Source organism: Primulina eburnea, chromosome 5 (assembly GCF_022965805.1).
Source record: "Primulina eburnea isolate SZY01 chromosome 5, ASM2296580v1, whole genome shotgun sequence".
Classification (NCBI taxonomy): domain Eukaryota; kingdom Viridiplantae; phylum Streptophyta; class Magnoliopsida; order Lamiales; family Gesneriaceae; genus Primulina; species Primulina eburnea.
Genome location: NC_133105.1, coordinates 20711530 through 20735000, shown reverse-complemented (window position 1 = coordinate 20735000; position 23471 = coordinate 20711530). Strand labels below are relative to the sequence as shown.

The 23471-nt window shown below is 41.9% G+C and overlaps 1 pseudogene; it reads right to left on the bottom strand.

Moving 5' to 3' along the window:
- Positions 1-16218, bottom strand: part of LOC140833085 (uncharacterized) — a 137095-nt pseudogene extending 120877 nt beyond the window's left edge.
- Between the last annotated feature and the right edge of the window lie 7253 nt (positions 16219-23471).

Sequence of the window (23471 nt, the reverse complement as noted above, 5' to 3'; positions counted from 1 at the left end):
TCTAGACTCAAACGTTAGTCGGCAAGCGCTTTGAATCTCTGCAAAGTACTGTCACCAAAAAGATTGAATTACTGCAAGAAGTTATGCTCAATGCAGTCAAAGTTATTGCAGCTGATGTTCGCATCTTATCTCGAAAAATTGAGGTGATTGACAAAAAGGGGGAAGCAGATAGATTAATGAAAGAATAGTCAAAAAGAATACAAAGGAAGAAGATGAACTGAAGATCAACTATATTCAGATTGCTGGTTGAAGATCGTTTATTTTTATTTCTTTGTACGAATCTGTACATTAGAAAGTTATTTTATCTACAAATGAATTTGAAGAACTTTTTAATTCAGTTGATCAGTTCAAACCTTACAAGTTTTGTCAAACACCAAAAAAGGGGAAATTGTTGGAAACATAATTTATGCTGTTTGACAAACTATATATTTATTGGATTAACTGATCAAGAAATCGAACTGCACAGTTCGCCTAAACTTAAAAGTATCGCGTGAATCATCAAAGGAAACTGAATCCAGCTGAACTGAACTAACGTCGAGAAATAACTGATCATTTGGAAATAAATCAGTTACGAGCTCACAGCGAAGCTGTACACGTCTTCAGTTGTTGAAAAGGACTTTCAACCGTTCAACCAACAGTAGTACAAAAGCAGACTGCAACTCGGAGTGGAACGCCGCATATCAGAGTCTACAGTGTACGAATGTCAGAAGAATAGTGACGTGGCAATCAACAGATATAAAGATTCAAATATTATTTAATGTTACCGTTGAAAGATAAGCTTATAAATAGGCGAGAAGAGCAGTCGAGAAAGACACGACGCGAACTACTCTCAATAACTTGTTGTTACTCTGCTGAGATTTATTCATACTCAAAGCATAAATAGCTCACGTTTATAAGATTTATTTGTAGCAATTGAGGCTACCTTTCGAGCTAACTAGCACAAGCTATTTTGTACTACATTCGATCTTTAATTAGATCAGTTGTGCTAAGATCAGTCGTAGAACTGTGAAAATTGTTGTTAACTAAGAGTTTCAGTTTTGGCAGTGATAAGTCCGAACTGAAGTGGGTCTGTACTATTTTAGTGTCGATCAAAGTTTTTTAGTGCATATCTTATCCTTGTGATAGAAGGGGTGACGTAGGAGTATTCCGAACATCCATAAATCTTTGTGTGTTATCATTTCAGTTAGTTATTCTATATTTCAATCAGTTTATTTTTCCGCAACTGTTATCAATTAAATTGATTGTTATTGACCGACAAGAATCCTATATCAGTTTGTCACTAAACTGATACTTTATTACAAGAAGATTCATAATCTTCAAGTGTTTATTCAACCCCTCTTTCTAAACACTTTACATCCAATAAACCGATCCTTACAAAGGATTAATTGACCGTCCGGTGTAAAATGATGGGACATGATAGTATATTATGTTAAAGAATAAAATAACCATTATACCCATTTTTAACTATTTTCAGATTTTGATCTTTCATTCTTGGTACCCTTCATTTATTCTGTTTGTCCTATCTTTCAACGTTTTTCCTTTCCTTCTTCATTTCTATCAATTCTGCCACATTATCTTTGGGACTTCTCACCTTGTTTTGTCAGTAGCATTATCACCTTTGCTTTCATCATAGCAATCCAACCATCTAACTCTCTTTCTCCTCTTCTCCTACCACGCTCTTATTCCTCCCTTGACGAAGTTGTAGTTAGTAAAGGAAGAAGATTTGGGGAACATGCGGTTTATTTCTCTTAAATTTACAAAGAATCTATATAACAAATGGGAAGCGATAAGCTATTCTAAACCTAGGAATTTAAAATATAAAATACAAATGAAGATAGATAAGTTTCAAATAAATAAACTAATGAGATAAGAATCTGATTTCCAACACTCTCCCTCAAGCTGGGTCATATAGGTTGATCATGCCTAGCTTGGAACATAGTTATTCAAAAGTACGATGAAATAGAGCCATTGTCACCATGTCTGCCACTTGCAGTTGAGTGCGAATGTAGCTGACATTGATAATCCCATTCTCAATCTTCTCACTGATGAAATGGCGGTCCACCTCAAGATGTTTCGTCCGATCATGATGTACTGGATTCTTGGATAAGCTGATGGCTGCTTGATTATCACACAATAATTTAATTGGGGGTTTTCATCCAATTTGGTTAGTAGCTTTCTGATCCACATCCCCTTGTAGATTCCATGGGCATTGGCTCGAAATTCAGCTTTCGCACTGCTGTGAGCAACTACAGTTTGCTTCTTGTTTCGCCATGTCACTAGGTTTCCCCATACAAATGTGCAATACACTGATGTGGAACAACTATCCATAGGAGATCCAGCCCAATCAACATCACTATATACCTTGATTCATCGATCTGTTGTTTTTCTGAAGAGAAGTCCTTGAGACCTTTTAGATATCTCAACACATGATATGCAGTATCCATATGTTCCTCAGTTTGGTTATTCATGAATTGATTGATGATACTCTCACTACAAATCCAATATCTGGTCATGTATATGCCAGATATATTAGATTTCCCACTAGCTTTTGATATCCTCCCTTGTCAACCAAGAGGGCAGCCTTTTTTCACCTATCTTGACGTTCGGATCCATTAGACTGTCCATGTGTTTGCACTTTAACATTCATGTGTCTTTTTGAAGATCAGTGACATATTTTTATTGAGAAATAGATATACCACTAGAAGATCTCGCTACTTCCATTCCCAGAAAATATTTTAGGTGCAAGAGGTTTTTCATCTCAAATTCTCTAGCAAGGAGAAGTTTCACATTAGTCATTTCTTCTTCATAATTTCCAGTAAGTACGATGTCATCCACATAAACAATAAGGACTACAATTTTACCTTCTCCAGAGTGCTTCACAAATAAGGTGTGGTCGGATTGACATTGAGCGTAGTCATCATTCTTTAACACACACATGAATCGATAAAACCAAGCTCTAGCAGATTGTTTAAGCCCACAAAGAGACTTACTGCACCTTGTCCATTGTCAGTGATGATTCAAAGCCAGGTGGGATTTTCATGTACATTTCTTCCTCAAGATCACCGTTAAGAAATGCATTTTTAACATCGAGCTGATACAACGGCCAGTCTAAGTTAGCTGCAACTGATAAGAGAACCCGAACAGTGTTTAGCCGAGCAACAGGAGCGAAAGTTTCTTGATAGTCAATATCGTATGATCGTGTGTATCCCTTGGCATCAAGTTTCGCTTTTAGTCGTTCTATGCTACCATTGGATTTATGTTTGACTATGAAAATCCAATTGCACCCAAATGGTTTCTGATACCCCCATTAGGATCCGGGTCATAGTCAGGATCGGTTTCAAGAGCATCCGGGTAGAACTCCCCTTCCCGGGCAGAGTGGTGTTGTCCGCAATTCTTTACTATTAACCCGGGCCCTCATAGAGTTGGCCGGGTGCTTCTCACCTGTCCTACCCACTTGGGCGACCTCGAGAATAGCGCTACCTCGATAAATGAGCCACACTCGAGTGTAATCATTACAGGCAATCTAATCTGCCAGAGCAACTTGGGCTTGGAGTGTCCGAGAAGTCATCAGAAGCTAGTATGGTAAACCGACTTAGTAGATGACGCGGGAATCGAGGTAACTACCCATTCTTCTCCTATAAATAGCAGATATTAATGTCATTAAATGATCCTGAAAAAACTTTGAACTTTAAGCAATCTACGTATTTTTCCTCAAATATTGCTCGAAGTTCATCATCTTACAACCTGCTGACTTTATCATCGGAGTGGCTACATCGGAAACCCCTCCGGCGCCCATTCACGAGTTCTTTTCATTGTTTGCAGGTGTTGTTCAAGCCATTGTCTTCGTTCAAAATTCCCAAACATTATAAATTGTTGATTTGATCCATTGGAGCTCCTTACCCGGCTCGCCCATTTCAAGAGGATCTCATCATTGGCGCCGTCTGTGGGAAATTATATTGAGCTCGAGGCGTTGATATGGCTCGTACCAGAAGAACAGACCAAGATAACTCCCGGGCCCAGGGGGACGGGGGACAATCTTCAAGACAAGTGAATGTTAATAATACCGAACAGAATCTCGTAACCATGACCCGTGAGGAATTGAAAAAAATGATGGCTGATGCAATGGCTCAAGCTATGGCCAGGAAAGAAGTTTCTCGACGTGACACACCACCCGAGCATGAGCAGGAGCAGGAGCAAGAGCAGGAGCAGGGGCGGAATGAGGAGGAAGGGAGTGAAGAGAATGTAGATTATAGTGCCGGGTCGAAAGCCCCGACTACAGCAGAGGAGTTGAGAGATTTAAAGCAGAAAATGGAGGTCCTAGAAGGACAGCTGGAAAGTCGCAGCTCTGCCCGGGCCGCGGCAAAGGGATGTCCATTTGCTGATATCATTGTTCGGGAACCTCTTCCGGGCAACTTCAAGTCTGCCAAAATAAAAGATTATGATGGCAATGCGGACCCGGAGGAGCATCTAGCCAGATTCGAGAATATGGCCATGTTACACTGCTATACTGATAGAATCAAGTGCAAAGTGTTCTTGACAACTCTGGTGGATTCCGCTCAGAGATGGTTTGAGGGTTTGTCCCCCCAAAGCGTGCATTCGTTCCGAGATTTCCAAAAGCAGGAGCTTACGGGGATTTCTCCCTTTATATCGGAGCATCATTTAAACATCCTCCCGGGGTCTCACCCCGTAAAGCAGAAAAAGAGGCACTTTGGTCCTGAAAAGGACAAAGTCATATCAGAGCAAGTAAAGGAGCTCCTGAAGGCGGGGCATATTCGGGAAATTCAATTCCCTACGTGGCTTTCCAATGTGGTTTTAGTATCTAAATCCACTGGCAAATGGCGCATGTGCGTAGACTTCCGCGATCTGAACAAAGCGTGCCCCAAAGATCATTATCCGCTACCCCGGATTGACCAGCTGGTAGATTCCACCTCGGGCTATGAGCTGCTGAGCTTTATGGATGCGTACCAGGGGTATCATCAAATTCCCTTGGCCAAAAAAGATCAAGATAAAGCCAGCTTCGTCACCTCGGGAGGTACATTTTGTTATATTGTAATGCCTTTCGGGTTGAAGAATGCAGGGGCCCCTTATCAGCGTCTTATGGACAAAGTATTCGAGAAGCAGCTGGGGCGGAACGTGGAGGTCTATGTGGATGATATCTTAAGCAAGACCCGGGAGGTCACTACTTTTATTGATGATCTGGAGGAAACTTTTGCCACCCTCATGCAATATGGGATCAAGCTTAACCCGGCCAAATGTATTTTTGGCGTAAAGAGTGGCAAATTCTTGGGATTCATGGTTACAGATCGGGGAATTGAGGTAAATCCGGAGAAGGTGAAGTCTGTCTTATGTATGCCCTCTCCCTAGTCTGTAAAAGAGGTACAAAAGCTGACGGGAAGGATTGCTTCCCTTTCTCGATTTATATCTCGATCAGCACACAGAAGTTATCCTTTCTTTCAAGTCTTGAGAAAGGCCCAGCAATTCAGATGGAACGATAAATGTGAACAAGCCTTCCAGGACTTGAAAGCCCATCTTGCAGAGCTCCCGGTATTAGTAAAGCCCGAGCCCGGGGAGAAATTATTCCTGTATTTATCCTCTACAGAGCATGCTGTCAGTTCAGTGTTGATCAAAGAAGAAGGCTCTGATCAGAAGCCTGTCTATTATGTCAGCCACGCTCTAAGAGGGCCCGAGCTCCGGTATACAGAGTTAGAGAAGATTGCTTTGGCTTTGATCGTGACCGCCCGGAAGCTAAGACCTTACTTCTTATCGCATCAAATAGTGGTTCTTACCAACAGCCCTCTTGGTAGAATCATGACTCATGCTAAGGTATCCGGACGAATGATTAAGTGGACGGTGGAATTGGGGGAGTACGATATCGAATACAAACCACGAGTGGCTATCAAGGCACAAGATTTATCAGACTTTTTGTCTGAGATGATCCAGCCCAGTGGAGAGGAAGTGTGGAGAGTTTTTGTAGATGGGGCGTCTAGCCTTGCGGGGTGCGGAGTAGGAGTCGTGATGATATCTCCCCCGGGAGAAAAAATCAAATTGGCAATAAGGATTGATTCCCGAGTAACTAATAATGAGGCCGAGTACAAGGCTGTGCTAGCTGGAATTCGAGCTGCTCGGGAAGTCGGGGCTTCCCGGATAATTATATATTCTGATTCACAACTCGTAACTCAGCAGATAAAGGGTGTATATGAAGCTAAAGATGATAGGATGCTGAAATATCTACAGCTTATCAAAGCTCGAGCAGAGGGCTTTTCGGATTGGAGTATCGAGCAAATCCCCCGAGAAGAAAACGACGAGGTAGATATTCTGGCAAAAATGGCAGCATCCCTAAGTGAAGTAAGCACCCAGGAGGTATTGCACGTCTCCCGCTTGATCCTCTCGACGGACAAAGAAGGAACACCCGATCCAGAAAGCTCCTGGATGACGCCCTTAATCAGATTTATCGAAAAGGGTGCACTACCCGAGGACAGAGGTCAAGCTCAGAAGATTAAGAGACAAGCTCCCAGGTTTGTCCTCTTAAATGCAATCTTGTATAAAAGATCATTCCAGGGGCCTCTTTTAAAATGCTTGCCTGAAAAGGAGGTAGATTATGTACTCCGGGAAATTCATGAAGGATGTTGCGCGGAACACCTCGGAGGAATGTCTCTAGCTCGAAAAACTATGCTTGCAGGATTTTGGTGGCCAACCCTTGGTCAGGATGCAGCTCGGGTGGTTCAAACTTGCGAGGGCTGTCAACATCATGCAAATTTCAAACACAGCCCGGCTGCTCTTATGAAGCCTATTTGGGCATCCTGCCCTTTTGATCAATGGGGCATGGACATTGTAGGTCCTTTCCCGCTTGTCCGAGCTCAGAAGAAATTCTTATTAGTGGCAGTCGATTACTTTTCCAAGTGGGTGGAAGCTGAGCCTTTGGCAAGAATTACCGAAACGGAGGTATTGAAATTCCTGTGGAAGAATATTGTATGCCGATTTGGAGTGCCCCGGAGATTAATCTCAGATAATGGCAGACAATTTCAAGACAAAGGAATTGTTTCATGGTGCCAAGAAATGAAGATCACTCAATCCTTCACCTCTGTGGCTTATCCTCAAGCAAATGGCCAAACAAAAGTTGTCAATAGGATTATTATACAGGCATTGAAGACGAGACTTCAGGGTAAAGGGAAGGATTGGGTTGAAGAATTACCTAGTGTTCTTTGGGCCTACAGAACTACTCCGCGTATACCTACTCAGGAAACCCCTTTCAGCCTCGTATACGGCTCTGAAGCAGTTCTTCCAGTTGAGATTGGAAAGACTTCTCCCCGGGTAGAATCTTACCCCCGCAATAATGATGAAAGCCGGGCCAGGGAATTGGATTTAGTTGAGGAAAAGAGGGACCGAGCGTTTATCCGCATGGAGGCCTACAGAGGTCAGGTCATGAGAGCTTACAATAAGTGGGTTCGAGTCCGAGATTTCCAAATCGGAGATTTAGTCATGAAAAAGGTCAATCCAGCAGGAGAGGTGGGAAAATTAGAAGCAAAATGGGAAGGGCCATACAAAATCATCCGAAGAGTCAGCCCATGATCTTTTTATCTAGAGGATGCACAAGGACGCTCTCTCAAAAGACCCTGGAATGCATTTAATTTAAAGCAATACTATACATAACGGATGTAATCGATTCGCTGAGGATATTAATGAAAGATTTGCTTTTCCCAAAAGTGTTGTATTATTATCTCCCACAAAGAAAACAATCAAAAGCCCAGGGCACTACACCCTGGCTCGGGCAACACACCTCGACCATTACCAAGTCCCGGGACATGCTCCCCGGCCCAAGGCTCCGTACCTTGGTTCTCAAAAGCCCAGGGCACTATACCCTGGCTCGGGGCAACACACCTCGACCATTCCCAAGTCCCGGGACATGCTCCCCGGCCCAAGGCTCCGTACCTTGGTTCTCAAAAGCCCAGGGCACTACACCCTGGCTCGGGGCAACACACCTCGACCATTCCCAAGTCCCGGGACATGCTCCCCGGCCCAAGGCTCCGTACCTTGGTTCTCAAAAGCCCAGGGCACTACACCCTTGCTCGGGGCAACACACCTCGACCATTCCCAATTCCCGGGACATGCTCCCCGGCCCAAGGCTCCGTACATTGGTTCTCAAAAGCCCAGGGCACTACACCCTGGATCGGGGCAACACACCTCGACCATTCCCAAGTCCCGGGACATGCTCCCCGGCCCAAGGCTCCGTACCTTGGTTCTCAAAAGCCCAGGGCACTACACCCTGGCTCGGGGCAACACACCCTTGATCAGGAAGAGTTTGGAGATTTTCCTTTGGTCCCCTACTTCAAATGATATGGATCCATAGTAAGAAGCCGGGATTATCAAAGGTTCACATCTTAAACTTCTTGTCAATTATAAAATACTTGATCCGCCATAAGGTTCGAGATTCCGGGTAAGAATTTGTTACACCCAAATGGCGTCTAGCACTTATAAGTTTTGTTTATTTATTTAAGAGCAAATATACAAATCGGCCTTTGAAGAATGGATCACAATATTATGGTAAGGAAAACGATTTTTATAACGAATGCCTGGGGGCGAAAATTACACAAGAAAGTATGAAAGTATGAAGAAACGATCCTAGGCTAAGGCTTCTGTAGCAGATTTCTCCCCGGTCTCTTCGAAGGTTTGCTCCGTCTCCTTATCAGCAGCATCGTCCTTGGGCAAGGAGTCAATGGCTCTGTCGATGTCTGGGAAGTCCTCTTTGCCTGCCGGGATCAGGCCCTCCTCTTCAAATTGTTCGCGGCACTTCTCAAAGCCGACTTTGAAATAGTTATACGACTTATCTTCAACAGCCGCTTGAAAATCTGAAGACTGGAGGAAAATAGTCTTCCATTCCGCATGAGTAAGATGGGAGAGCTTGAGCTTGTCCTCGGCAGCCACAACCCGATGTTGCTGAAGAGTGGCCTCTTCCTCGAGATAGAGAACTCGGGACTCCAGGAAAGCAATTTGCCTTTGAGAAGTTTCTTCTCGAGACAAACCTTCATCCCTAGCACGCTGAGTTGAGGCCAACTGTTGGTTGGCCATTTCCAAGGAAGCAAGGAGCCCGGCAACCTTCTCCTCGTGCAGCTTCTCGGCCCGGGCGATCTCCCCTCGGAGTTGGTCATGAACTTCTTGAGACGCCCGAGCCTGCCTGTTCGTCCTGGTGGCCACTGCCGCCACCTCCTCGAAGGCCGAGACCATCATCTGAGCCGCCTGGACAAAGACAAAAGTCAGGAAAAATAGGTCGGTATCAATATTAAACCATAAGACGAAGAGCTTACAGAGAAAAGCCGGTTTGATCCTTCCAGAAACCTGCTAGTAGCAGGGATGCTCTTCAAGAATATTGCTTCAGTAGGGCTGAGCATTTGCCTGAAGCGCTTAGCACCACTGGCAGTAGCTCCCTCGAAAAAAATATTGTTGGAAGGGAGCTCGGAGGCTGAGGCCCCAGTAGGTTGTGGGGGAGGCCGGGGTTGTGCAGGTGGGGAAGTACATGGATCACCCTCAGATGGGCCTTCCAGAACAACCAGCTCGGGCTCCGCCGCGGTTTTTCTTTTTCTTTGACTATGAGGGGCAAGATCTTCAGCATCCTCTACAGTCTCAGCCATTGCCCGAGAAGTATCTTCCCGGAGAAGATCTTCCCCAGTAAGTTCCACTCTTTGAGACGCCTCCTATGCAGCACGCTTCTTTTCTGCTTCGGCGGCTGTGCGGCGCGCCGCAAGATCCTGTTCCCAGGGCAGTTTTCTCAGCTGCCCGTCTTTTAGCAAAGGCCGCTTGCATCTCGGAATTATCTGGACAAAGAAGAAATTGTGTTAAGTAAATCAAGGAGAGAACAAGGAAGGAGGCGGCAGGAAAGAGGGGCGAATTACCGGGTTGAGAGCCCGAGCCCGCCACCTCATCAATAACGCGATCTTCGGGATCCTCAGCCCGGGGACTCAACCCATACGTGATCAAATTATCATCAGAAATTAGTATGGAAGATGAGTATTTGCGCCCCTCCACCAAATCTTGGCTCACAATGAAGGGTTCTTCGAATTTATAAGTGCCGGGAAGGGAAGGTTGTGTAGGCAGAGAGGAGAGAAAACCGGTCAAGCAGGGAAGATCTCCCTGGAAGTCGAATAAAAAAGTATCTTCCTTTCCACCCTTTTTGAAAAGAGGGTATATCATCAAGGAAGCGAGTATTGTGCCGGGCAGTCAGGGAAAAGGCATTATCCCCGAACCGGCAAGAAAAGTAATAGTGAAGAATGAGGGGGTTAATAAGAAAATTGTTCATATTAAAGAGGACATTAGTGGCAGCCATTATTTTAAAAGAATTAGTGTGGAATTGGTTAACTGGTACGCCAAAAAATTTGGCAACTGCAATGAAAAAGGGGTGAATCGGAAACCTAAGACCATTCTTAATTTGGTCCCGGAAGAAAGTAGTGTACCCTGGAGGAGGGTTTTTTGCCCTATCAGAGGACCCGGGTATTAGGATAGAAAGATTGGAAGGAATATTACCCAAGGTCCTAAGTTCCTCATCCGCCCCTGAGCGCAGGGTGCTAATCAAAGAGGAGAACCAGGGAATTCCCGGGGCCTCGGCAGAAGGAGGGCCCGCGGCCCGAGCTTTACCCTTACCTTTCTTTTGGGCAAGAGCTCGGGAGTGACTAGGAATGGAGGGTTTAGAAGAAGATAGTCTAATGGGAGAGGCTACTGGTTTCTTAGCGGGTTGGGTGATAGAGCGACGGGGTGGGGGAGATTGAGAAGCATCGGAGCGTAACGCAGCAGATTCGTCGCTAGGCGAGCCTCGTGCGTTGGCTCCCGACGTGGAAGAGGTAGAATTAGACATTTTGAAAGAAGAGTACTTACGAGTAAATAAGGGAGACAGTGGGGAGGTCGTCGGAGGAAAATGATCGTACACGCCGGAGAAGGAGAGAAATCCAAGCGGAAGAGTTCCGCTGAAATATGAATTCAATAGTGATTTTGGCAAAAGAGTATACCACTATTTATAAAGGGAGGGGCTTGATCTCTACCGTTGATTTGCATCTAAACGGATGGTTGAGATGACCCTCGGGAATCGGATAGTACGTGAAGGGACACGCGCAGTCATTAAAGTGTCAGGCCTACTGTTCCTCGGAATACGAAACATTACTGACCGTTGGAATAGAGTAACACGTGTCATTATGATGCTGTGTGGATAAGCCGGGAGGTTTTGAAGACCTCGGCGGGTTTGTCTCGTAGCTCGGGAAGCCTAGAGACCCAGGATGGTGATTTCTAAGTCCGGGTAGTTCGAGACCCCGGTATGTTATTACAAATTCAAAAAATTGACCAGCCCGGGAGTATGTTCTGAGTGCAAGAGATACCAGATCCTGGGACCATATTTTCACCAGGTATGTCACAAGGGTAGTTTCAGTTTTAAAGATTGGGTTATTACAATTTATGGTACGTCTGTTGTTTCAGTCCGCATAAATTTGTACAAGATTTGTTTGCAGAGGAGTAGTGAAACAATAAAAATCAATAAAATTTCCATTACATAAAATAGCGACGAAAAGTTATGGGATCCATTATATTAGATACAGAATCCTGCCACTCCGTTATCCAATTAGTTAACTCGTGAATGCGGAGGTTGATGAAGGATTCATCCTTCATTATCTTGTTCAAAGCATGCCACTCTTTCCACAGCATCATATGTAGCAGAACTTCGTCATCAACCAGATTTGTCACCCGATCTACTACGAACTCTCGGGTATACATCCTCGCTCTTGCTCTTTGTGCTCGAGTAGTGGCGAGACGATTGCGGTAGGTATAGTCCAGGTCATAAACCTTGTCCCGCACGGCCATGACCTTCGCCCATATGCGTTGTTCAATTCTTCTCTTCAGCTCCTCCACATGAGGACGCATTTCCGGAGTCACCAGGACATGTGTACTGCTGCAGGCACTGGAACCACTTGAACTCGACATTTTGGATTGAGGTTCATTGTGCATCTGTACCCTCTTATTTATAGGCAAGCGTCTTTAAATGTGGAGGAAGTCCAAGAGTCTCAGCCAGTCGAAGCGTCTCCTTTATTATTCGAAGGCAAGAGTTGATCGAAACCATCGAATCTAGACAGGTGGACGATCAGGATGCCCCTCGTAAATTGCGCGGGGCAGACGAAAGGGTCTGAACGGTTATCAAAACGTCAAATCTGATGTACCTCGGAATACGGAACGTTTTCGTTTGGCAGGAGTTTAATAAATCGCATATCATTATGACGCCACGTCAGCAGACCGGAGGATTCTTGGTCCCGGCTTATTCCTTTTCTCGGACTACAAATTCGGGACTCGGGCATATTGATTGATAGGCCGGGATTTCAAAAGCTCAAGCATTTTGTTTTAAGTCTGAGAAGTATTAGTCATGTTAATCTTCGTTATTTACTTATTGTTAATTTGGTTTTGACGTTCTACCAGATAAATGCAGTAACAAAACGAAAAGGATATTTTATTAATTAAAAGAAATGAGCAGAAAGTAAACGGAGATATTCATTTTCAACAACCACCCTCCATTTATGCAACCAACCACTGAGATTTCCGGTAGCGGTCTTGCCAAAGCTATCTGACCTGGCTATATCTTCCAGGATCTTCAGCTCCCTTTGTAGCATTAATGCGTAAACACCATGGTGAGTAAAGATGTCCACGTACTCCACAACACCGAGGCGTCGGCGATATTTCCGCATAAGAGCCACATTCTTAGGAGTAGGAACCCCCTCTACATACTGAGAGGATTCCAGCTCGTATAATTTTTCCCAGAAATGAGGTATTTTGTGGAAGACTTCGTCCTCCATAGCCGTTTTCCTTCTCTCTATTGCAGATGTCATAAGCTCCTCAGCCATATCGGGAACTTTCGAATTGCTTGAACCTGCCATTGCACTGATGAGACGGAAGAATAAGCAAGGTCGTTATTTATAGGGGAGAGCGTTAATCTCCGCCCTCGATTCAAATCTAATCGGACGATCACAGGGCGCCTAGGAAATCGTGCGTACAAGTGAAGAGACGTGTGCGGTTATCGAGGGCACAGACTCATCATTACCTTGAAAAGCGAGCAATTTTCAGTGGCATCCTCGTTAATGCATACGTAATGATATGTTCAATCGATTCTCTCGAGAATAGTAATTATCAGATATCGAGGAGTCGGGGGTATGGGATACAAGACGCTTAGAAAGTTCCCTCGCTTGGTATTTATTCACAATTGCAATCCGGGAGAGAGCAGGAAAGATCGAATCGGGACAGCGAGTCAAGCTCTAGCCCGACTATTTTAGGGATGGGTGGTGATACCCCCATTAGGATCCGGGTCATAGTCAGGATCGGTTTCAGGAGCATCCGGGTAGAACTCCCCTTCCTGGGCAGAGTGGTGTTGTCCGCAATTCTTTACTATTAACCCGGGTCCTCATAGAGTTGGCCGGGTGCTTCTCACCTGTCCTACCCACTTGGGCGACCTCGAGAATAGCGCTACCTCGATAAATGAGCCACACTCGAGTGTAATCATTACAGGCAATCTAATCTGCCAGAGCAACTTGGGCTTGGAGTGTCCGAGAAGTCATCAGAAGCTAGTATGGTAAACCGACTTAGTAGATGACGCGGGAATCGAGGTAACTACCCATTCCTCTCCTATAAATAGCAGATATTAATGTCATTAAATGATCCTGAAAAACTTTTGAACTTTAAGCATTCTACGTATTTTTCCTCAAATATTGCTCGAAGTTCATCATCTTACAACCTGCTGACTTTATCATCGGAGTGGCTACGTCGGAAACCCCTCCGGCGCCCATTCACGAGTTCTTTTCATTGTTTGCAGGTGTTGTTCAAGCCATTGTCTTCGTTCAAAATTCCCAAACATTATAAATTGTTGATTTGATCCGTTGGAACTCCTTACTCGGCTCGCCCATTTCAAGAGGATCTCATCAGTTTCTTTCCCGATGGAAGATCGGTGACGCTCCATGTACTGTTCTTTTCTAGTGCCTTTATTTCCTCAAGAACAACATATTTCCAATTTGGACCATCAAGGCACCATCAATGGTTGGAGGGGTGGAAGAAATGGAGAACATGCGGTTTATTTCTCTTAATCTTAATCTCTTTTACCAAGAATATATATAACAAATGGGAAACGGTAAGTTAATCTAAACCAAGGAATTTAAAATACAAAATACAAATGAAGATAGATAAGTTTCAAATAAATTTCCAACAGAAGTTACTCCAACTCAACCTCTGCACTTTTTCTTAATCTGATCGCTCAATCTTGTTCTTATCTGCTCCATCTCTAGGAAACCATGGAAATTGATGGTACTTATGGCGACACCCCTGCCCTTCATTTGTCTCCATATCCTGTTTTCATGTCAAATACAATCGCCGGTGTGGGGTGTTTTTGCAAATCAATAAATATGCAGAGTGGCGGAGAATTAGGAGACCATTATTGCTAAAAGAGATGATTATAATGGCCCTGAAATTTAATTTTAAATTGAAAAATATAGTGATGATAATGAGGAGGCGAGGGGCGAAAGTGACATTTTATTTACAAGAATACTGATTTATGCGTAATCCTTTCTTCACAGCATGATGCATTAATTTATCACATAGAGAGATTATTATAATGGCCCTAATACATTGTGTTGGGTCCAATCAAAGTACACCAAACACCTGATTAAGCTGCATAAATTAATCTATCCAACAATAATCCTTCAAACCTAACTTAACCTAAAACAAATCCACCAAATGTTTCGCCATATCCCCAACAAAGCACACTCTCTTAAAATCTGAACATTACTAGCATAAGCATATGAATTGCTTCTTATATTTAATATTCACTCGAAAAATTATATTTAAACATTAATTTGAGACATACAGTTTCTATCATAAACAAACCAACTGCCTTGTATGCATGTTCTATAGAATCCCCAAGCTATGAAAAGGTAACAAGACATATTTGGCACAAATCATGGAATGTTCACTAGTTGTATCGAATCAAATATCCCTAAATAGATTATTTTTTGATCATTTTTATTTGAAAAATGACATCTTTTGTATGAGATAACAATCCTGTTGTGCATGGTTTTTTTATACAACGTTTTTTGAGTATGATACACACCAATTACTCATAAAAATTTAGTGTTTTTTGCCAGTCGAAGAGCCTTAAATCACAGAAGCAAAACACCTATAGCAGCAAGCTATGTTGCATGGATACAAGTACGGATATCGTATTGAATACGACAAGGAAACAGTAATACGGAAAATTTTGAAAATATAAGACACGATAATGTTACGATACGATAATTATTAAAATATACATATATATATATATATATATATAAATTTAGTATTAAAAATTATAGAGATATACATATTTATATAAATATATTGTAGAAATATATATACAATGTACAACTTCATTGCATTATTTAAAAAGAAAAAACTATTTTTTTTCGGTATCCCCGTATGTTTATGACGTATTCTAGCCGTATTCAAGACGAATCTGACTGGTTAAACCTACAAAAAATCAACGACATAGAATTTTCTGTATCTGATGTCGTATCCGTCTCCTTATCCGTATCTGTGTCGAATTTGTGTCCGATAATTCAGAAGAAAAAAAAAAAGGAGTGTCCAGACATAGGAAGCAAGATGTTGGGCAAGTTGGCAACAGAAAAAACTTCACGGCTCTGAACCCAGCTCTAAAGAAAAAAAACAACTAGCAACAAATTCTTGAAATTCCCAAACCGAAGGACCATATCCATTAGTAATGCCGTCGGCGGGAGAAGGGTGATACATTTTGCAGTAACAACAGTTCATCAAACCTCGAATGGATTCAAGAGCACCAAATAGGGGATAAAAAAATGAGGACCGTCTGCCAAAGTCCATTATTGAAGAGCAATGAATTCCAATTCCAAACAAAAAAAAAAAAAAAAAAAACTCCAAATTAACAATGCCCGTTTCGAACGGCCCCTCACGTATCATAAACAAACACACAAAAGCCCCCACGAACACCAAAAAGTCACGATAAGACAAAAAAATAAAGCCAAGAGTTAACGAAAAAAAAGAACCTTGTTTTTCTGGTAACGCGAGCATGGAGACGATGAAAATCTTCTGGGATTACGCGAAGAAAAAGAAAGGGAATGAAAGTGGCTCAAAGTATGAATAATATTATTTGGAAGAGGCAACTGGAGGAGCCTCATCTTAGGGGGCGTTGTCATGTCTTCTTCTCCGGTGATTACGATGAGCAAGATTTTGGTTAAATCGAATTAATCGATCGAATCGAGATAATTTGGAAATTTGGTTCGATTATTTCGAAAATTTGGTTTTCAAATTTAAAAAATTCGATTATATCGATTATATCAGTTAAGTCGGTATTCAAAATTTTGAAATCGATTAACCGAATTAACCAATATAATAAATATTATTATTTAATAAATTTATTTTATTTATCAATTTTTAAATTTAAAATCGATATAATGTGTATTAATTGTGTTCAAATAAAACTTATACATTTGTGATGTGTGTGATTTTATGTTTTATGTATTTGTGTAAAGTGTAGTGTTAAAAAAAATTACATATATAATTAAAATTAAATCACAATTTTTTTTAAACTAATCGGTTACCCGATTTTAATTCGGTTCGGTTTTCATCGGTTATGAAAATTAATTCGGTCGGTTCGGTTATGACTAAATATTTCGGTTAGGTTCGGTTCGGTTCGGTTATGACTAATTCGGCTCGGTCAGTAACCGAATTAACCGAATGCTCACCCCTAATTGCTCTGAAGCTATTTTCAGTGCTCGTAATAATATGGAAATCAGCCTTGGACGAAGAGTTTGTAATTGGGTGGCTCCATTAGTTAGAGAACCTACTTTCTTGTAAAGCACTTTTTTTCCATATTGTATCTGTATTATTATTCCTCTTTTATGAATGTAGAGAATCGGACATTTTGAAAAGGCTGTAGGCTTTTTTTCTTATTATTACCGGTTTGACCGATAAAATGGTTTTTGAGGGTGTTTCGGATCGACTATGAACCTCATGCCCAACTAACAAGACAAACCCAACAATCAAAGCAGTCAGTGTGGCCTCACTCGAGAGGAATCTGCACCCAAGTCAACAATCAAGAAAATACAGTCCCAAAGCATAATCAGATATCAATTACACATCACACATAGAACATCGTTACATATGGCTAAAAAAAATCGGAGAACAAGTTTTCACTATTGTCTAAAGAATAACAAATTTTCAGATAATTTGCGCACATTGGTTGACTTATCAACATCCTACACAACAAATCCTTCATGACTAAAACCTCACAAATGAATCATTTCTATGGACGAAACCAGCTGAATCTTTGTTTGAGAGCCTCGACCATAAAAAATTCAATAGGAGTAAAAGATTATCTAAAACAATTATTCTTCAATAGATGAAATCGAAACATCTAGCCAAACATGTAGTCAAAATTACACCTTCGTAGGACTATGAAGTTCAGATACAGAACATTATCTAATAATGTTTTGATATTTAAACTATTCACCATTTATACTTATCGTTAAATTTTCAAGCAGAAATTACTTTCTGAAGACAATAACTTTTAATGCATACATTCATCTCAAATATATGTTTTAAATAAAAAGATTAGTGTATAATAAGTCCTAATTAAAATAATTAACTTTAAAAGGATTTTTGGCCCATTATGAAACAAAATAAATCTGTCAAGCCCAATAACACTCCCGAAAAATATTTAGTTTTGGTATGTTTTTGGAAATATTGTCTAAACCCGCAAAAAGTAATCTGACTCGCTAAAATTTTCGTACCAGTTAAAAATATAAACCGACTAGTAAATTAAAACCCTAATAAACATTCAGTAACCCACATATCATGCAATAAGCATGCGTTAAACTCAGAAATATAATTAAACATATAATTTAAATAAAAACCCTAGATTGTATGCAGACATCTTACGTAATTCGAATTTCCTAAACCATACATATATAATTAAAATTAAATCACAATTTTTTTTAAATTAATCGGTTTTCATCGGTTATGAAAATTAATTCGGTCGGTTCGGTTATGACTAAATATTTCGGTTAAGTTCGGTTCGGTTATGACTAATTCGACTCGGTCAGTAACCGAATTTACCGAATACTCACCCTTAATTGCTCTGCAGCTATTTTCAGTGCTCGTAATAATATGGAAATCAGTCTTGGACGAAGAGTTTGTAATGGGTGGCTCCATTAGTGTGGGAACCCGGACGCTAATCATGTTCATTATCATCATTGGGACTAATTAAAACAATTATAAAACAGGGTCTACAATTTTTTTTTAAATGCGGAACATAGTGAAATAAAACGTATATACATATCTCAGTATAGAAGTACAAGTCCTGTACACATACATTTATTCAACTAAGGTTTAACAACTAATCTCAAGTGTCCAACCCTATCTCTAATCCAAGTCCGGAGCCTCCACTCTAATCACGATCTCTACTCATCTCCTGGACCCTGAACCTGTCCCACCTGTTGTCCTGCACACATACAAACACGACAACAGCCGGATAATTCCGGTGAGAATATAATCCCAGTATAAATCAACGAAACATGCAATCATATGATAAACATAAAAGCATGGATAGATAACAGCAATACATATCAAAAGCTGAAATATAATCAATATCAAACTGTTGACAATGCTCGTGACTCCACGACTCAGACTAGACTCAATCCTAGTCTAAGGATCCCGGTTTCCAGATGTGGGTATTCCTATATCGACCAACAGTAATAGAAAAGACTCCAGTTCTATCCACGTCGATATAACCAAACATCCAGTGTACTGACCTAACCGTCATGGACTGTGGCCCTATTGCCCATATCATATCTTGTGACATCGTGCAATGTGCCCGTGGCGATCCCGCCACTATCAGGCACATCTGTCCCAATATTTCTATACTATCTTGTGACATCGTGCAATGTGCCCGTGGCGATCCCGCCACTATCAGGCACTTCTGTCACAAGATTACTCGTCGAGACTCGTCTAACACATGCTCTCTATAAATCCATAGAAGAAGCATATCAAACCAAGTCAATGCAAAAAATAACAAATAGTATGTGATTTAGGGAAACTCAAGTCCAAACCGACTCAAGTCGATCTCCCAATACCACATTGACTTATACCTTTCGTTTGTAGTCGCGGTCTGAAGCAATATCAATTCTGAACTCAAGGCTGTCTCTGTAAACCTGAAACGACATATCGAGAATCATAATATCAATATTCCATTCTCAATTCCACACTGAATCTGATTAATCTGGATTTAATTCAAATCATCGACATAACGGTACAAACTCAGTATCCCCGTCAATACCATATCAACAGACATCAATTACAAATCATAACTCATATCCGATATAATCTGTAATTTATTCATAATCCAAATCTGTCCGATTTCAACTCAATATAATTGTCAAATCATAACAATTCCATAATCAGTCCGTTTCTTAATTTGACTTCGATTCTACGATGTCTAGCATGCCAAGAACATCATATATGAATTCTATTCAATTCTGACAATATCATAATTTCAAGACATGTCAAAACTTAACAAAACTTACGTCCAGTTGTAGCCTGCGTTGATAGAAACACAGTATCGAAACCGGATTCAAAATCGGACGGACGAATTTCTCACAAAAGACGTAAGGATTTTCTATAACTTCACAGAGACTTTTCTCGATTATTTTCTGATTCTAACGGATTTTCGTACTTTTTGTATATATATCTATATATACATTCACGCATGTAAAGCAAATGGCTCATCCGACATGCAACACATCTCGCGCATATGCGCGACTCTTCTCGGCGCATATGCCTTGGCGCATATCTACACGGCAGCTCGCGCATATGCGCGCCCTTAATCGGCGCATATGCGCGAGGCCCTTGCTCAAATTTGCCAAGTCTCGGGTACCCTCGCGCATATGCGCGGATTCATGTCGCGCATAAGCGCGAGGTTCTCTGGACATCTCGCGCATATGCGCCCGGCTGAGTCGCGCATATGCGCGAGAGTTCATCCTCGCACATACATCTTTTCACACATTATCTCCAATCGTGTCTCGTTTATCCTTTTGTAATCACTTTGACTTATAACTCAATAATCGTTAATTAACAGTGATTAATTCTCGGGCATTAAATTTCTCCCCCCCTAAGATATGATTTCGTCCTCGAAATCACAGGCAATTAATCATATCAATAAGAAGGAATGTAATAAAAACTGATTAGAAACTTACATAAGTGAAACAATGCTGGGAATTCTTGTCTCATATCTGATTCAGTCTCCCAGGTTGCTTCTTCAATGCCATGACGAGTCCATTGAACTTTCACAAGAGGAATCGTCTTTGTTCTGAGCTGTTTTTCTTTACGATCGATAATCCTAATCGGTTTCTCGACATAACTCAATGTCTCATCCAGCTCGGTCTCGTCTGGTTGCATAATATGATAATCATCAGGGAGATACTTCCGCAGCATAGATACATGAAAAACATCATGTATCCCTGATAATGAAGGCGGCAATGCAAGTCGATAGGCACGATCTCCTATCTTTTCAAGAATTTCATATGGACCGACGTATCGTGGAGACAACTTCCCCTTCTTGGCAAATCTAACAACACCTCTGAAAGTCGAAATCTTCAAAAATACTCTGTCTCCTGCCTCAAATACCAATATTCGTCGTCGAAGGTTGGCATATTTGGCTTGTCTGTCCTGTGCTGCCTTCATTTTCTTCTGAATCAGTTTCATTTTTTCCGTCATATCTTTGATCATATCCGGTCCATTTTCAGGGACCTCAGAGATATCATCCCAATACAGAGGGGATTGACATTTCTTTCCGTACAACGCTTCAAAAGGTGCCATCTCAATACTCGTTTGATAACTATTGTTGTATGAAAACTCGCAAAATGGCAATGCATCTTGTCAATTAGTGCTAAAATCAAGCACTACAGCTCTCAGCATATCTTCCAATATCTGGATCGTACGCTCTAACTGTCCGTCAGTCTGTGGATGATATGCGGTACTCAGATGTAACTTCGTACCGAGAGCTTGCTGCAGACTCTGCCAGAAGTGCGAAGTAAACCGAGGATCACGGTCGGAGACAATTGACTTCGGCACTCCGTGCAATCTAATCACTTCCTTGACATAAATATCGGCCATCTGATCATATTAGTACGTCATCTTGTATGGAATGAAACATGCAGATTTGGCCAGTCGATCAATCGCCACCCAAATCGTATCACAACCTCGGGAGGAATGTGGCAACTGTGTCACAAAATCCATGGAAATGTGATCCCATTTCTATTCAGGAATCGACAAACTCTGTAACAGTTCTCCTGGTTTCTTCCTCCCAGCTTTCACCTGTTGGCAATTCAGACACTTGGCTAAAAATTCAGTGACATCAGATTTCATTTGTTTCCACCAATACTGTGTCCTCAAATCATTATACATTTTCCTGCCACCAGGATGAATGCTAAAAATGACTGTTGTGCGCTTCTGTCAGTATTTGTTGTTTCAACTCCGAAACATTCGGCACAACAAGACGATTATTCACATACAAAATACAATTTTGAACCTGATATTCCGATCGATGTCCAGCTCTGACCATAGCAATCGACTTCTGTATATTCTGATCAACTTTCTGAGCTGCTTTAATTCTCAAAATAAGCTCTGGTTCAGCTTGAATAGTATATAATCTCATAGGTCTCCGATCTGTCTCAAATAATAATCCAGACAAACAGCAGTTTTCAATCAAATTCGAAACACCCATAGTCGATAAGGATAAAGAACATACCTTTCGACTTAGTGCATCAGCTGTTGCATTGGATTTTCATGGGTAGTATTTGATTTCACAATCGAAATCTTTAAGCAAATCAAGCCATCTTCGCTGCCTCATATTCAATTCGGACTGTGAAAACAGATATTTCAAGCTTTTGTGATCAGAATAGATCTCAAACTTCTCACCGTATAGATAATGTCTTCATATCTTCAATGCAAAGACGATGGCTGCCAATTCAAGATCATGAATTGGATATCGAGTCTCATGGGGTTTTAGCTGTCTCGAGGCATAAGCAATCACATGCCCCCGCTGCATCAAAACACAACCCAATCCGCGGTGAGATGCATCACAATAAACAACAAAATCACCAGTACCTGACGGGATAGTCAACACTGGAGCACTGGTCAATCTCTTCTTCAATTCGAGAAAACTGGTCTCACATTCCTCAGACCAAACAAATGGAGCATTCTTCTGAGTCAACAGTGTAATCGGTTTGGCAATACTCAAAAAATCTTTAATGAATCGGAGATAATATCCTGCCAAATCCAAAAAGCTGCGTATCTCTAGTACAGATGTCGGTCTCGGCCAAGAAATCACTGCCTCAACCTTACTGGGATCAACGAATATCCCGTCTCCGGATATAATATGCCCCAGACTTCACCGATATCAAACATGTCCCTAACGGGGAAGAAACAGACACTACCGCAGACAATGACTCAGTAGGTAATGCACGACTCAATGCAAACCTCTCAGAAATAAAAGTATGCGATGCACCAGTATCAATCAATACGTATGCAGGATAACCAGAAATAAAACAGTTACCTGCCACAGCATCATCAGGTGCATCCTGTGCCTGCTCCTCGGTCAAAGCAAAAACTTGGGCCTGCTGTCTAGGAGGCTGGCTCACTGTCTGGCTTCCTCCTGGCCTTTCCTGTGACTGAGTAGACGGTGTTGGCTGAAAAGAATGAACAGCAGATGATCGTCTACCTGTCTGAGCCACTGATCCCGATGACTCAGCTGCCTGGGATCCCTGGGCACTTCTCTGTGGACACACTCGAGCAAAGTGTCCTTGTTGTTTGCAGATACGGCAGCTGCCAAACACTCCTCGGCACTGCTCAGTGGGATGCTTCCCTCCACAAGTATTGCAAATATGTCCAGTATAGCTCTGGCTCTGTCGAGGACTCCCAGAGCTAGAAGAATTGCTTCCGGACTTCTTGAACTGCTTCCCTTTAGCATTCAAGAAATCCTTCTTCCTGCTACTGCTGCTGCCACCTTCAAATTGAGGAGGTGGTTGTTGTGGTCCCGGTGCTGGAATCATAAACGAAGCTCCTCTCTGTCTCATCAGACCGGCTTCGGCTACCTTGGCTCTATTCAAGGCGTCGGTAATATTGTTCGGTCTCCCAGTGTTTACCAACGTAAATATTCCGGATTTAGGCCATTTATGAACTGGTCCGCAACGGCCTCATCATGTTCGGCTACGTGTGGAGCAAATCGCAACAGTGAAGAGAACTTGGCCACATATTCCTCAATGTTAAGCTGGCCTGTCTCAAATTAGCAAATTCGGCTCCCTTGTCCTTTCTGTAAGACACTGGAAAGAACCTATGATAGAATTCAGTTCTAAACACATTCCATGTAATGGTCGTACCTCGGTGTTCCAATGCCCGTT